This window comes from Onychomys torridus, chromosome 10 (genome assembly GCF_903995425.1).
Source record: "Onychomys torridus chromosome 10, mOncTor1.1, whole genome shotgun sequence".
Taxonomy (NCBI): domain Eukaryota; kingdom Metazoa; phylum Chordata; class Mammalia; order Rodentia; family Cricetidae; genus Onychomys; species Onychomys torridus.
The window spans coordinates 58,479,276-58,492,989 of NC_050452.1; the positions used below are offsets into that span (position 1 = coordinate 58,479,276).

The following is a 13,714-nucleotide window of genomic DNA, read 5'->3' on the forward strand; positions in this document are numbered from 1 at the left end:
GATCACCAGACTAGGTCAGATCAGGCTTTCTCTTGACCATTGCCAGCAGTCTACAGAGGCTGTATCAATGTGGATTTCTGGGGACCTCTCCAACACTCTGCCTATTCCTGTTCTCATATCATCATTTATTATGGTCTGTTATTCCTTGTTCTTCCTTTCTGTTCTCAATCCAGCTGGGATCTCCTGCTCCCCTAAGCTTTCTTTCCCTCAAACCTTGTCCTTTATTACTCCCACTGTCGTCCAGGTTGTTCATGTAGAACTCATCCATTTTTCTGTCCTTGGGCAATCTGATGTAAAACAAAGATGACTAGTCTGCTACGCAACTCCATGGAGGCTACCTACAAAATGGGACCCTAGGAAAGACACAGAGAATAAATTTTTAAGAAAAGATGACAGAGAGCAGGTAGGAGGTCATAGTGAGTGGACCCTGTCACCAAAAAGATCTAGCTGATAGCCTTGGTATTTCTCATTAGAAGATTGTGGTCTGCATTTAGATTATTTAGTTATTTCACTAAAAATAGTAGTATTTTAAAGAATTTCTGTTTCATTTTCTGGGAATGGGATGAGTAGTCAGGAGAAAAAAGAGAACACACTGTTAGAAAGAGAGAAGAAACGTTGCATAAGGCCCTTTCTTTGAAAGGCTGTGCTTACTATCTCTGTCTACTCATTTATTTTTGTCACTAAATGCAATTATGAAGATTAAATGGTGATTAAGGGCTAAAATGTTGTGAGTCTCCAATTCTTTACACTCCTGGATATTGCCTTATTTTGTTTAAGAGTATAAACCTTGTAGAATATTGTAGACCTTACTGAAGTCATTTTGGTCAAGTTTACACTATAGTATAAGTAGGGATACTCTCAACAAAAGAGTGTGATTGTTTTAATTATAATTCATTAGCAGAGTCAGTTGGAAAAGATTGGACAACACGGCTTAGTTTAAGTGTTATATGAAAACTATGCATTTTCATTATTATCCATAATTTCTCAGACAACAGACCTGTTATATAAAGCTGTTGAAAATTAGTGCACCATTCTTTCTCAGCTTTCAATGCAATTGAAGACCTGGGTCTTAAAAGATCAACTGTGGCCCTTTAAAAGCATTCTCTGAGTTGTGGTGTGTAATTAATCACAGCAACAGATGCAAAGTGTATTGTTTCCTTGCTGAGAATAGCATGTTTTCTTTGCTTATGAATTGATCCCTTCAACATTTCTCATGGGAACACATTTTTCCTTTCTCATGCAACCTGGCTTTCAACTACAGATGTGCTCATCTATCTGTAGGAAGTTCTAGGGCCCATTGATTTGTGGTATGCAAAGGCATTCATCTACTTTAGATGGAATACCAAAAGAAGAGGCAATTAAGTCATTTGGAAGAATAGAAGCAGTGATGGAAAAATTTACAATTCCCTGGAGTTTGGATTTTGGTTAGATAAACATTTGAACTCTTTTACAAGTTCTGTTGATTTAAGGAGGAAAAAATGTAGTAAAGAATGCACACATTCAACTTATATGGGGCTTCTAACACTAGTTCAACCTTCAAGTTAAGGCATGTGCTTTAGGCATACATTTATAGATGCTAGTAGATGTGTGACTTCTGTTTGATATTATTGACTTGAGAAAAACATCATCATGTATCACTGTGTGTGGCACCCAACATTTAGCTCAATATTTTCCATTCTATGTAGACATCCATACCTACATCATCGATAAAATCCACTATTACTCACTACCAAAAATTAATTGACCATCTACTGAATATCATCCATAGGTTCAGAGAGCTCACATTAAGTTAGAAGCCATCATTGTTAGTAAAGGATGAGTAACTAATTCATTCTTCTACAATTTATCTGTCTTAAACACCAGTGAAGTTTTGAGAAGAAACAGTTCCACAAATGTATTCTATGAACCATGGCCAAGATCTTTGTTGAAAGCAGGCAGGATGTAAGTTTAAAAAAGCAAAGGAGTTTACTAGAGATGTCCATGAAATATTTAATTCAACAAAAATGAATGAGCATCTGCAAAATGCAAAGGGCAAAGCTAAGACTGTCAGCAGCATACCTATTAGAGCTTTCACAAAAGTAACCAGACAGATGCTTCTACACTGCATGTTTAATTGGCCCATAAACCAGCTTAGGCACTTAATGAAATCCAGACTCTGCAGCACGGTGGATGCGGCCTCTACATTCTGAGCCTTCTCTTTGAGCTCTCATGTTCATTTTCCCCAGATGCTTCTAAACTCTGGACATCCTAAGTGCCCCTGGCTTCCCTGGTAGTGCTGAACTTTCACTCATCTTTGGACTTTTACTTAATTATTGATGTTTGGCTGGACCATCCTTCTCTATTGTACTATTGCCCAACTGCATGCTATCTACCCCTCAGTTCTCCAGGGAACCACTCCTCCTTTTTTCTGTATTGCTCTTCATCTATGGATCTCACCTTTATGAATAAATCCCCAAAGAATTTATACATCTAGTATCTAAATATTCAACTTAAACCTTGATCGTGCTATTTGTTGCATAGCCTCAAAAGGCAAAAATGGGTCTCCAGAATTTCCATGTTCAGCTCATAGTGTTTATTATGGCTTTGAACTAATTATTTTAGGTTATCATACTTTATTTCATCTCTCTTATAATAAATCATAAACATTCCAAAATACCAGGTGACAATGATATTATGGTTAATGCTAATTGATGGATATTCTTAATATGAAAACACAATGTACTTTTACCTTTGGTTTCTTGTGTTCATAGTAATATGTTGTTATATTTCTATCTAGCATCTCATTTAATTTGTTAATTTGAATGGCATTATGTTTTTAATTACAATCCAATTTTTTATTGCAGGCAAATAACAAAGCAATTGACTTTTACATTTTAATTTTGTACCTACAAGCTGACAATAATTTCTTATTAGTTCTGGGAAATTTTGTGTGTTTCTTGATTGTTTGAGATTCTCTTCATAGATAATATCAGGAGCAAATACACAGTTTTATTCCTTGCCTTCAAATCTATACACCATCTGTTTCTGAGGTTAATGTTGAGGTGGTTTTCAGATAGTCCCACTCTGTTGCTTACTGGCCTCAAACTCTGTATATAAGGCAGCCTGCCCTTCAACTTATACACACTATTTCCAGGGCTGATTTCTTTTTAAGGATGCATTCTAAAAGATAGGGTTTGCATTATATTGGTGGATAGGCCCATATAGGGTATGAGTGGCTTGGTTCCAAATCTTAGCAGAGATAGAAGATCTTCTTACCAATAATTATCATGTTAAGCATAATTATAGTTTTATTTTTTGCTGTGGGATGTTCTGTATGTCAAATGTGTTGTTCTGATTGGTTAATAAATAAAACACTGATTGGCCAGTAGCCAGGAAGGAAGTATAGGCAGGACAAGCAGAGAAGAGAATTGGTGGAAGTGGAAGGCTGAGGTAGAGAGACGCTGCCAGCTCCACCATGACAAGTGACATGTAAGGTACTGGTAAGCCAGGAGCCACATGGCAACCTATAGACTAATAGAAATGGGTTAATTTAAGATAGAAGAACTAGATAGCAAGAAGCCTGCTACGGCCATACAGTTTGTAAGCAATATAAGTCTCTGTATGTTTACTTGGTTTGGTCTGAGTGGCTATGGGACTGCTGGGTAAGAGAAATTTGTCCTGACTGTGGGCCAGACAGGAAAACTCTAACTACAAAGAGAAAACTCTAGCTACAATTTTTGTTTTTTGTTAGATACTCCTAATCAAATTTGGGAAGTTCCCATTTATATTGGATCCAATGTCTTTCTATGGCTTCTCTGTGCACCAGGCATGCATACAAACATGCAAGCAAAATATACATAGACGTAAATAAATGAACAACAACTACACCACCACCAACACTGCTATTAATAACAATGATAATAAATTAGTAAATTTCATTGAATGTATTAAATTTATGAGTAAGTAGTTAGCCATATCAGTTTATTCTTGCTTCAATTCCTATGCTATACTTAATGCTGGCCACTCATTTATATCCATCTCATTTTTTTCTTTATCAATCTTCTATCTTTTTATTTATTTACTATGCTAAAAAGAGCATGATTTCAATGATTATGGGATTTCTGGATCTTGTGTTTCATTCAAATTGACTTTAAGTTTTATTGTTTGCAAATTGATTTTTAAATTTAGTTTGCTCTTCTATTTCCAGTTTCCCCAAGTAAAATCTTAGATTACTTTAGATTCTAGATATAAAAAAAAAGATTTATAAAACTTACAGAAGAAAAAAAAATTAAATCCCTTGACCATGAATTTCTCAGAGACATCTAAATGTTGCATCAAAACTACAAGAAAAAGGAAAGATAATTTTGATTCTATCAAAATTAGAAATGTTTCTGTTGTAAACACCATCAATATTTTCCATTTATTTTTCAGATTGTAGTATAATAACACCATTTCTCCCTTCTTCTTCCTTCCTCCAAGCATCCCCATCTACCCTTTCCTTGTACTATTCCTGTCTGACTTTCATTTTCAGGACAATGATGATGTCAAGTGACTTTACAAGTCATCCTTCTTTTCAATTTTTCGACAAGTTTGAGCAAGGCTTGGCTTTATGGGGAAAGAGAATCCTATAATTTATAAATAACATCACTAGGTCTGAATTTTTCTTGTTTAGGTTTTTTTTTTTCCTTTAAGTGTATGGATGGTTTGGATGCATGTATTTCTATGCACCACTTGTATGCTGGGTGCCTGAAGAGGTCAGAAGAAGTCAGAGGCCCTGGAACTGGAGTTACAGACAGTTGTAAGGTACTAGAAATCAAGCTCAGTTCCTCTGGAAGAATTCCTAGTACTTTCAGCCACTAAGCCATCACCAGTCTATTTTGGGGGAATTCTATCATTAAATCAATCCCTTATAGTTGGTTTATTCAAAAAGAAAAATTAACAATTGCTGTGAAATACTTGTATGTTTATAACTACAAGGTGTAAATGAAAACAATTAAAATATAAAAAAAATAGGAAGGTATGGACTAAGGGGCTCATTATTATTTAAAAATTGTCCATCCATCCAAGTGACTCACAGAGTCAATGCAATATCTTCAAAATACAGTGGGACATTTTATGGAATTTGAAGAAGAAGGAAAACAATAATAATTAAAAAAACTTAAAACCATGTGGAACCACAAAGACCCAGAATAGCTAAAGCAATTTTAAGAAAGAACAAAGCTAGAGGCTTCATACTTTCCAATTTCAAAGTAATTACAAACCTACAGTATAGCTGGACTTAAATATGGTATTTTGCACCTATCACCAGGAGTGGAGGCAACAAAAGTAAAAATAGACAAGTTAGATGAATGAATCTAGAATCTTCTAACAGCAAAGAAAAATAACCACCAGACTACAATAAACATCTACAGAATGGCAGGACATACCATAAAACCATAGGTTTCCATAAGAGTTTTAAACCCATGGTGTGTTGTTAGGCATATTAAAAGTCTTGGAGCTCAATGGTAAAATTCTTTATCAAAAATAGACAAATGACAAAAGTAGACAGACCACTATAGAAAACACCTAAGAAAACAATGAGAATATGTAAATCAAAGTCAAAGAAACAAAAACATATGACCTCACAAAAAATACAGTAGATATTAAGTAAAAAAATTTCTGACATATGTCATCAGGGAAATAGACTAAATTGGAACATTGCATTTGAATTCTATTGGTGAGAGAACCAGATGACATATTCCTTATTGAAAACAGCATTTGAGTTCTTCTAAAACCTAAAAATAAAGATAAACAGGTCTTGCAATCTCATTTCTGGATATGCATCCAGAAGAATTGAAATTAATGTCTCCAATGCCTATCTATGCTTTCATGGTGACTGCAGTTTTATTAGCACCAGCAATCTTAATGTAACATGCCTTATTTCCTCAAATAAGGCCTTTTGTTTTTAAGTCCATATTGTGAAATACTAATATAGATGTTTGATTTGGGTGGACATTTGAATGATATATTCTTTTCCATACTTTTACTTGTTATACTAGTTATTGATAGTTAAATTCTCCTCAACAAATATCTAATTTTTTTCTTATATAGTTTACTCTTCTACATTTTTATTAATATTTTATATTGTTTTCTTTCCTCCCCAAAAGATATAGAGGAGTAGACTTGCTTTGTCAATGTTAAGCTATATAGCCAACTTAAGTCGTCAGTACTACTCTTGTTGTAGAATATTAGTTGAAGATATGTTACAATTGTTTATGCTGTGGAATATGTGTTTAATGATGCAAAGTTGTGTTGCTTTCTTTTATGTTGTATTTGTTTAACTCTGTGAAGCCGTGTTACTTTTCCTGTCTAATACACCTGATTGGTCTAATAAAGAGCTGAATGGCCAATAGCTAGGCAGGAGAAAGAATAGATGGGGCTGGCAGACAGAGAGAGTAAATTGGAGGAGAAATCTGGGAAGAGAAGATCAAGGAACAAGAAAAGGAGGAGAGGAGGAATATAGTGGCCAGCACCCCAGTTACACAGCAAAACAGAGCAAAAAGTAAAGAAAAGGTGTATAGAATAAGAAAAGATTGAAGCCCAAAGGCAAAAGGTAGATGAAATAAATTAAGAAAGGCTGACTAGAAACAAGCCAAGTTAAGGCTGGGCATTCATAAGAAAGAATAAAACTTCATGTGATTTATTTGTGGATCTGGATAGCAGAACCCCCAAAAACAAAGAGCCAAAAGAGCTAAAGAGTAAAAGCAACTAACTACAACTTCTGTGCAAGCCTTGTTTCCCATTGAAAATTTGGGATATCTAGTGCAAATATCAATTGTGTTCATATACACAAGCCATTTTTAGTTCTTTTCTCTAATGACACTGATAATTTTTTTCTCTTTCTTGTTCTCCTGCCACTTTGTTTTTAAAACTTCCCAGTGAGTAACTCTAAAATTTATTTGTATAAAGAAATCCTCTGTCATAAAAAGGCCTAAAAATCTTAATTCAAAATGCCAGATCTTTCCATTCAAAGATCATACAATTTTAAAATGCTTTTCATCCTCAAAAGTTGAGGAAATGTAATTGCCTTCACCTAAATGAAGATGTCAAGAGACAGTAAATGGTATTTGCTTGGTTTAATAGTCATGTTATATTAAAATTCAAAAGAAAATAGTCATTCAAATAGCCATTGAAGTAGTTGGTTCTCTAGTAAAATTTCAATTATGGAAATTAAGATATTGATTATTTAAGACTTTGCACTAATTATTTAGAAAATGTCACCATGATATGCATATATGTATATTAAAATATGTTAAGTTTATAACTTATGTGGCTTATGGACTTTCATTCAGAGATATACCACCTGACTAAATCTTTTAAATATTTATTTGGTATTTGGACATGGCTTACATACTTTCAAGATACAAAATCATAATGTAATAAAATATTTGAGTGTATTATTTAAATCTAAAAAGACGGCCAACATTGGCAATAGCATTTAACAGCAATTTAGGGTCATACATCAAGTGTTCAATGATGGATATTATTTATAGATTCATGGGTAGTATGTGATGCATGGAAACTATTTAAAGAGACCTTTAACCTTAATCATGTGTATTAAAATAAGTTTTTTTACTCTTTTCAAGCATTCTGTGATTAAGAATTAATGTTTCAAATATACTATTGAAGCAATAAAAATAAGGAGAGTGTAGTTCACGTGGCTTGAATAGTTGGACCTTAGCTGACTCTAAAGGCACCTCAGTAATAACGGTGAATTGTATGGGGCTTAATTGTAAATCAGGATGAGTGAAGGTATAATTTAAAGTGAATTCATGGGAAAAGACAGTTTTCTGACCCAGTACCGCTGTTGGCCTCATGAGGACACACCTGTGCAGATCCAGGGACATATAGAAAGATCTTTGGGTGACAGCAAAGCCAGAGAAAGGAATAGTGGTACTGTGACCAACAGATGTCCAAGGGCTTAATCAGTAAGAGAGTTTGCAGGCTTCCCTTACAGACTTCACCAGCACTCCTGTGCTGACATCTCCATTTAGACTTACAGCCTCTAGAACTCTGAGACAAATGTCTGTGTTTTGTAGTTAAACAACTCATTTCATAGCACTTTGTTACAGCAGCTCTCAAAGATTAATTTAGCACCTACCTAAGGACACCGTGAGAAGTGTACTCACAGACTGTCCATATGAGGTGAGGACAATGGAGCGACACAGGGTAACAACTGGATCCCTTTAGTCCACCAGCATCAGGCCGTGGATTAGAACACAGCAGTAAATTCTAACCTTATAGAACTATTCACAAAGATGGTGATTACAAAAGAAAAATACTCCAGGTAAGTTCTGATCTAGCTACCAGTAGTTTAAAAACACTAAAAATGATCATTTTGTAAAATACATCTAGGAAGAAAGATATGGATTCAGGCAGGGTTCATTATTTACCGCCGGGCTAGTAGCCATTCAGAAGAGCACTTTAATGGTGGCAAAACTGTCTATGTTTTGTAACCTTTGAAATTTTTTTTGTGAAACATTAAAATGTTTTATTATCTATTAAAGATAGATACAGAAATTAAAAATGTAACAAACCTAATATTTATTACCCTGTAATTTAAAACATTAGGAAGACTGTTAAAGTGTTTTATTTCTTTGTATCATGACTAGATTGAACATTATTTTCCTCTTGTTGCATAACTTGAAATGTGGATTGGACATCTTTTCTATGCCTTGGCAAATGTTTACCCAGCTTTCTAAGGATGAATCCCCTTCCCAAACCATATCTTTTGTATTTTGAATGTCTTGAAACTTATTCTAAATTTCTTGAGTATGAAGATTCTGTCAAATTTTCTCCCAATATTTTTTGTTAGAACCACTTTCTTTGTGATATTTTCCTCTTCTCTAAGTTGTAATTTTGGCTTTTATCTTGGACCTCAAAGTTGTTTTAGTTTTGTGTACCCAGACACTTCTTTTGTCCTTCCTTTGCATTTGATTCAATTTTTACTTCTAATGACCTCATCTTTTCATTTCTTTACTCTGCCTTTTGCTTTGTTGGTCAGTTATGTCCTTTAGATATGTATTACAGTAAACTGCCAATTGTTAAGGATGGAATGCTTCTGTCTCTTCAAATCCCTATGCTGAAACCTAAATACTCAGGGTAATGAAATTTGAGGATTGTGATGACATTGGAAAGTGATGTGATCATGTGCACAAATCTTTCATGAGTGCTATCTGTGCTCTTATAAGAAATGACTCAAGATATAATGACCTTTTCTCTGTAATGAGCATGAGGATCCAGAAGAAAGGGCTATGCACAAATGAGAAGGACTTGCCTGACTTTCTATAATTCTGAGAAGAACAACTCTGTGGTTTAAGCCATTCAGGCTATGGTATTGTGTTCTGGCAGCCTACCAAGACAGCCCCTTCATTAATGAGATTCACTGAGGCGAGACAATTGCATGCTCTGCATCTTCAGGTAAACTGACCAACCATATGCACAGGAACAATCACTAGAAAAATGTGAAAGATGTGAAATGATTGGTCAGACATCATTATGCACATTTGTTAGTTATAGAATGATTTGCAGTCTGAAAAGCATGGATGCTGATCTGTTCTCCAATTACTTGTGGTTAATGTGCCATGATAACTGAAATTTGAACCTTGTGAGAGGGAATTTTCTTGTTTCTTTATTTTTGAAATTGTAATTTAATTACATTTGTCCCTCTTCCCTCCCTTCAAACCCTCCTATATACTCTATGCTGCTTTATAAATTCATGGTATCCTTTCCATTCATTGGTATTGCATATATAAAATATTGCATATGTCATATATATATATATATATATATATATATATATATATATGTATGTATATATAGTCCAAAATATAACATGTTCAGTCCATATACTGTTACTTGAATATATGTTTTCAGGGCTGATCATTTGGCACTTTACAACTAATTGGTGTGCTCTTCCCTGGAAAGAACCACCTTTCCTGCTCCCAGTTTTCCTCAATTGTCTGCAGTTCTTCTGATAGGGTTGAGGCCTCCTGATCTTTTTATCATCTGGATTGACACGTTCATTGGTGTCAACCTTGTTCACTTCACATTTGGGTTACCATGATTGAGACCTTACAGGTACAGATTCTGTACAACACTCTTCTTGTCAGTGTGAACCTGATAGAACGGGGCCTACAAATGAGGCAAACTAGAACCTCTGCAACAGCCAACTTTATTCAGAGCACCAAGAAATTTATACTCTGAGGGTTATGAAGAGTCACCTGGGTCAAGTATATAATCACAAGGACAAGCCACACTGGCAAAACCATGTTTTCCCCATAGAGGCATATGAATAGCAACAGCCAAAGTAAACTCCTATCTGCTACCTCTGGTAGCAGGATGAAAACACATTCTAAGTACAATTCTATGTTTTGAAGAAATTAAAGTCACAGGACTCTTGTCTTGTTTTCTCGGAGTTTTCTTATAAGCACTCAAAATTCTGCAATGTTCCCTGTGCCTCAGATGTGGGAGTGTTTTGCAGACATATCCATTATGACTGGGCTCTTCAACTCTGTGTTATGCTTGGTTTTCTGTAATGGTCTCCATCATTTGCAAAGAGGGGTTTCCTTGATTAGGTGTGAAACTACACTTAATTAAACATAAGGATAAATGTTTGTAGACAGTTGTTGTAGATTGTGCTGGTTCAGAAAATTAGTTGTAGATTCCCTGATGCTTCCCCTAGAGCCAAAGACCACCTAACAAAACCCACAATATCAGACATTAGAAGCGCTCTTCTGATTTTGTTGGCCAGGGCTCTCCAAGTGACTCTGAAAACACACAGCCTATTGCTGTTGCCCTTGTTTATTCCTAACCCAAAGGTGTAAGGTAAGTCTTTATTGCTGAAGACACCATTCACTTCAGGCATAGTGCTTCAAGGCCCCTAAACTTAAACTGACCTAAAATCTCGTTCCTTGAAGCCTAGCTTTCATGATATCAGGAAGTGTTATACAAGCTTTGAATAAAGGAAGGCAATTTACAGTCTTACTCAGTTATGACATGGATGAATCACATCAATGACCAGCATGACACTAAAACCCAATGAGTACAGTTGTGGCACACATACTTTGGTAGTAACCAATGACTCTCTAATCGGACTTAAGACACACTCAACAAAAGGGATACCATGACTGCCTGCTACTAGAAACATAACTAACTACTCAGTCATAGTGAAATCATGGTTATTGGAAGAGAATTTTCTTTTTGACAATCATAATCAAAAACTGACATGGTTTGGCCCCATCAATGTAATGAGCACTTGCACACAATAAATTATACATAATATTTTCAGAGTTATGCATTGAGGAATAATGTAAGAAGGAAAAGTACATGTGGAAGGCAGTGGTCCTCAAAATTGGATAATCAGAGTAGAAGAATCAATATTATCTGAGAACTTCTTAGAAGAAACCCAAGCAGATGGATAGAGCCAAACATGCAGGGGGTGTGGCTGAGATGACTTTTAACAATAGTTCCAGGAAATTCTCATTTTATAAGTCTGAGATCTACTGATATAGGGAACATAGGATGATTTGAGGGAAAGTGAAGTTAGAATAGGGGTATACTTCATATTTAGCAATAAAGTCCAGAAAATAAATTCATTAATATTTTGTGAGTCAGGATTATCTCTTGGGAGGTGCATCTATGTAGGTCAACTTATAAAAGTTTATATCAAATATATCAAGGAACTGATGGGAGACACCTCCTCTAACCCATGCTGTTGACACCATGGAGGAGCTTGTTTAACAGAGAGAATACACTGAGAAGTGAGAAGTGAGTGCCCTACTCTCTAATTGGAGGAGCAAAATTTTGAGCTCAGCTCATTTTGCCTCAAAATTTCATGTTTCTTAATTTCTAACACTGTTTATAGTCTCCAGGAACCCCCATCTGATAATTAAGGGTTTACATATGCATTTAGTTTCAAATGCTCCCACTAAATGTGTGTGTACATGTGTGTGTGTGTGTGTGTGTGTGTGTGTGTGTGTGTGTGTTCTTATAAATCATACAATCTTTTTCACATTGTTACTGGAAAGGTTTAAGGAGAAAATGAAGGTAAAGTTGCATAATGAAATCGCCTTGTTAAGCATTCCACCCTGTTACTAGATTCTCACATGGATTCTGGTCTCCTATTTCTTGTTATCAATTTTCTAATTATTTTATAACTCTAAATATTACATTTTAATCATTTAATATGATGATAAAATCTTTGATTTATTCATTAGTAAATACTGAGGACCTAAAATCAGTCCAAGAATACATACAATAGGTACCTAATTAAAGTTTGTTGGATGATTTTTTATTTTTTGAGGCAGAGTTTCTTTGTATAGTCTTGACTTTCCTGGAATTAGCTCTGTAAACCAGGGTGGCCTTGAACTCAAAGAAATCTGTCTGCCTCTGATTGGGGAGTGCTAGGATTAAAGGCATGCACCAGTACTGCCCAGCTGTTAAATGATTCTTTGTGGTGGAATTGTGTTCCTTGAAAAAAATGTGCACACTAATAAACTTATTTGGGGTCAGAGAACAACAGAACAGCCACAATATTAAACACTGAGGATAGGCAGTGGTAGCACACACCTTTAATCCTAGCATTTCAGAGGCAGAGATCTACCTGAATCTCTGTGTGTTCAAGGATACAGCCAAGCATGGTGACTCACGCCTTTAATCTCAGAAAGTGAGCCTTTAATCCCAGGAAGCGAGGGCAGAATGCAGAAAGGTAGATAAGGTGAGAAGACCTGGAACTAGGCTGGTTAAGCTTTTATGGTTTTGAGCAGCACAGTTCAGCTGAGAGGTATCCAGTCTGATGAAACAGGGTCAGCTGAGGAACTGTCGAGGTAAGGTAGCTGTGGCTTGTTCTGCTTCTCTGATCACCCGGCATTCACCCCAATACCTGGCTCCAGGTTTCATTTTATTAATAAGACCTGTTAAGATTCATGCTACACTTTTTTCCCCCACTACCCCCTCTCCCCGAGCGCCGCTACATGCTGTTAGGCTAGTGCCACCACTATGATCATCTACCAGGACCTCATCAGCCATGATGGGCTGTTCTCCGATATCTACAAGATCTGGGAGATCGAGGACAGGCTGTGCCTGGAGGTAGAGGGCAAGATGGTCAGTAGAATAGAGGGTAACATTGATGACTCGCTCATTGATAGAAATTCTTACAAATAGTACATCAAAGATTACATGAAATCACTCAAGGGCAGACTTGAAGAGCAGAAACCAGAAAGAGTAAAGCCTTTTATGACTGGGGCTCCAGAGCAAATTAAGCACATCCTTGCTAATTTCAATAACTACCAGTTTTTTATTGGTGAAAACATGAATCCAGATGGCATGGTTGCTCTTCTGGACTACTGTGAAGAAGGTGTGACTCCATTCATGATTTTCTTTAAGGATGGCTTAGAGAAGGAAAAATGTTAACAAATTGGATCTATCACCTGTCACCATAACCAGCTGCTGCTTAGGACAAATGGTGCTGATATAATCTTGAGCTTTTATTTTGACCATGATTTATTTGGAGTGGAGACATTGTTTGTTTGTTTTTTTTTTTCTTTTCAAAGAAAAAACATGTCATGTAGGTTGTCTAAAAATAAAGTGCATTTAAATCCAAAAAAAAAAAGAGATTTATGCTACAATTCTAATCACCATCATACCCATTGAAGAGATAATCATATCCTAATGGTTAGATGCCTGCCAGTATATT

At 35.7% G+C, this 13,714-nt stretch overlaps 1 pseudogene; it reads left to right on the forward strand.

Annotated features, from left to right (window-relative positions):
* The first annotated feature begins 13,017 nt into the window (after positions 1 to 13,017).
* Positions 13,018 to 13,456, forward strand: LOC118592564 (annotated as a pseudogene).
* The last annotated feature ends 258 nt before the right edge of the window (positions 13,457 to 13,714 follow it).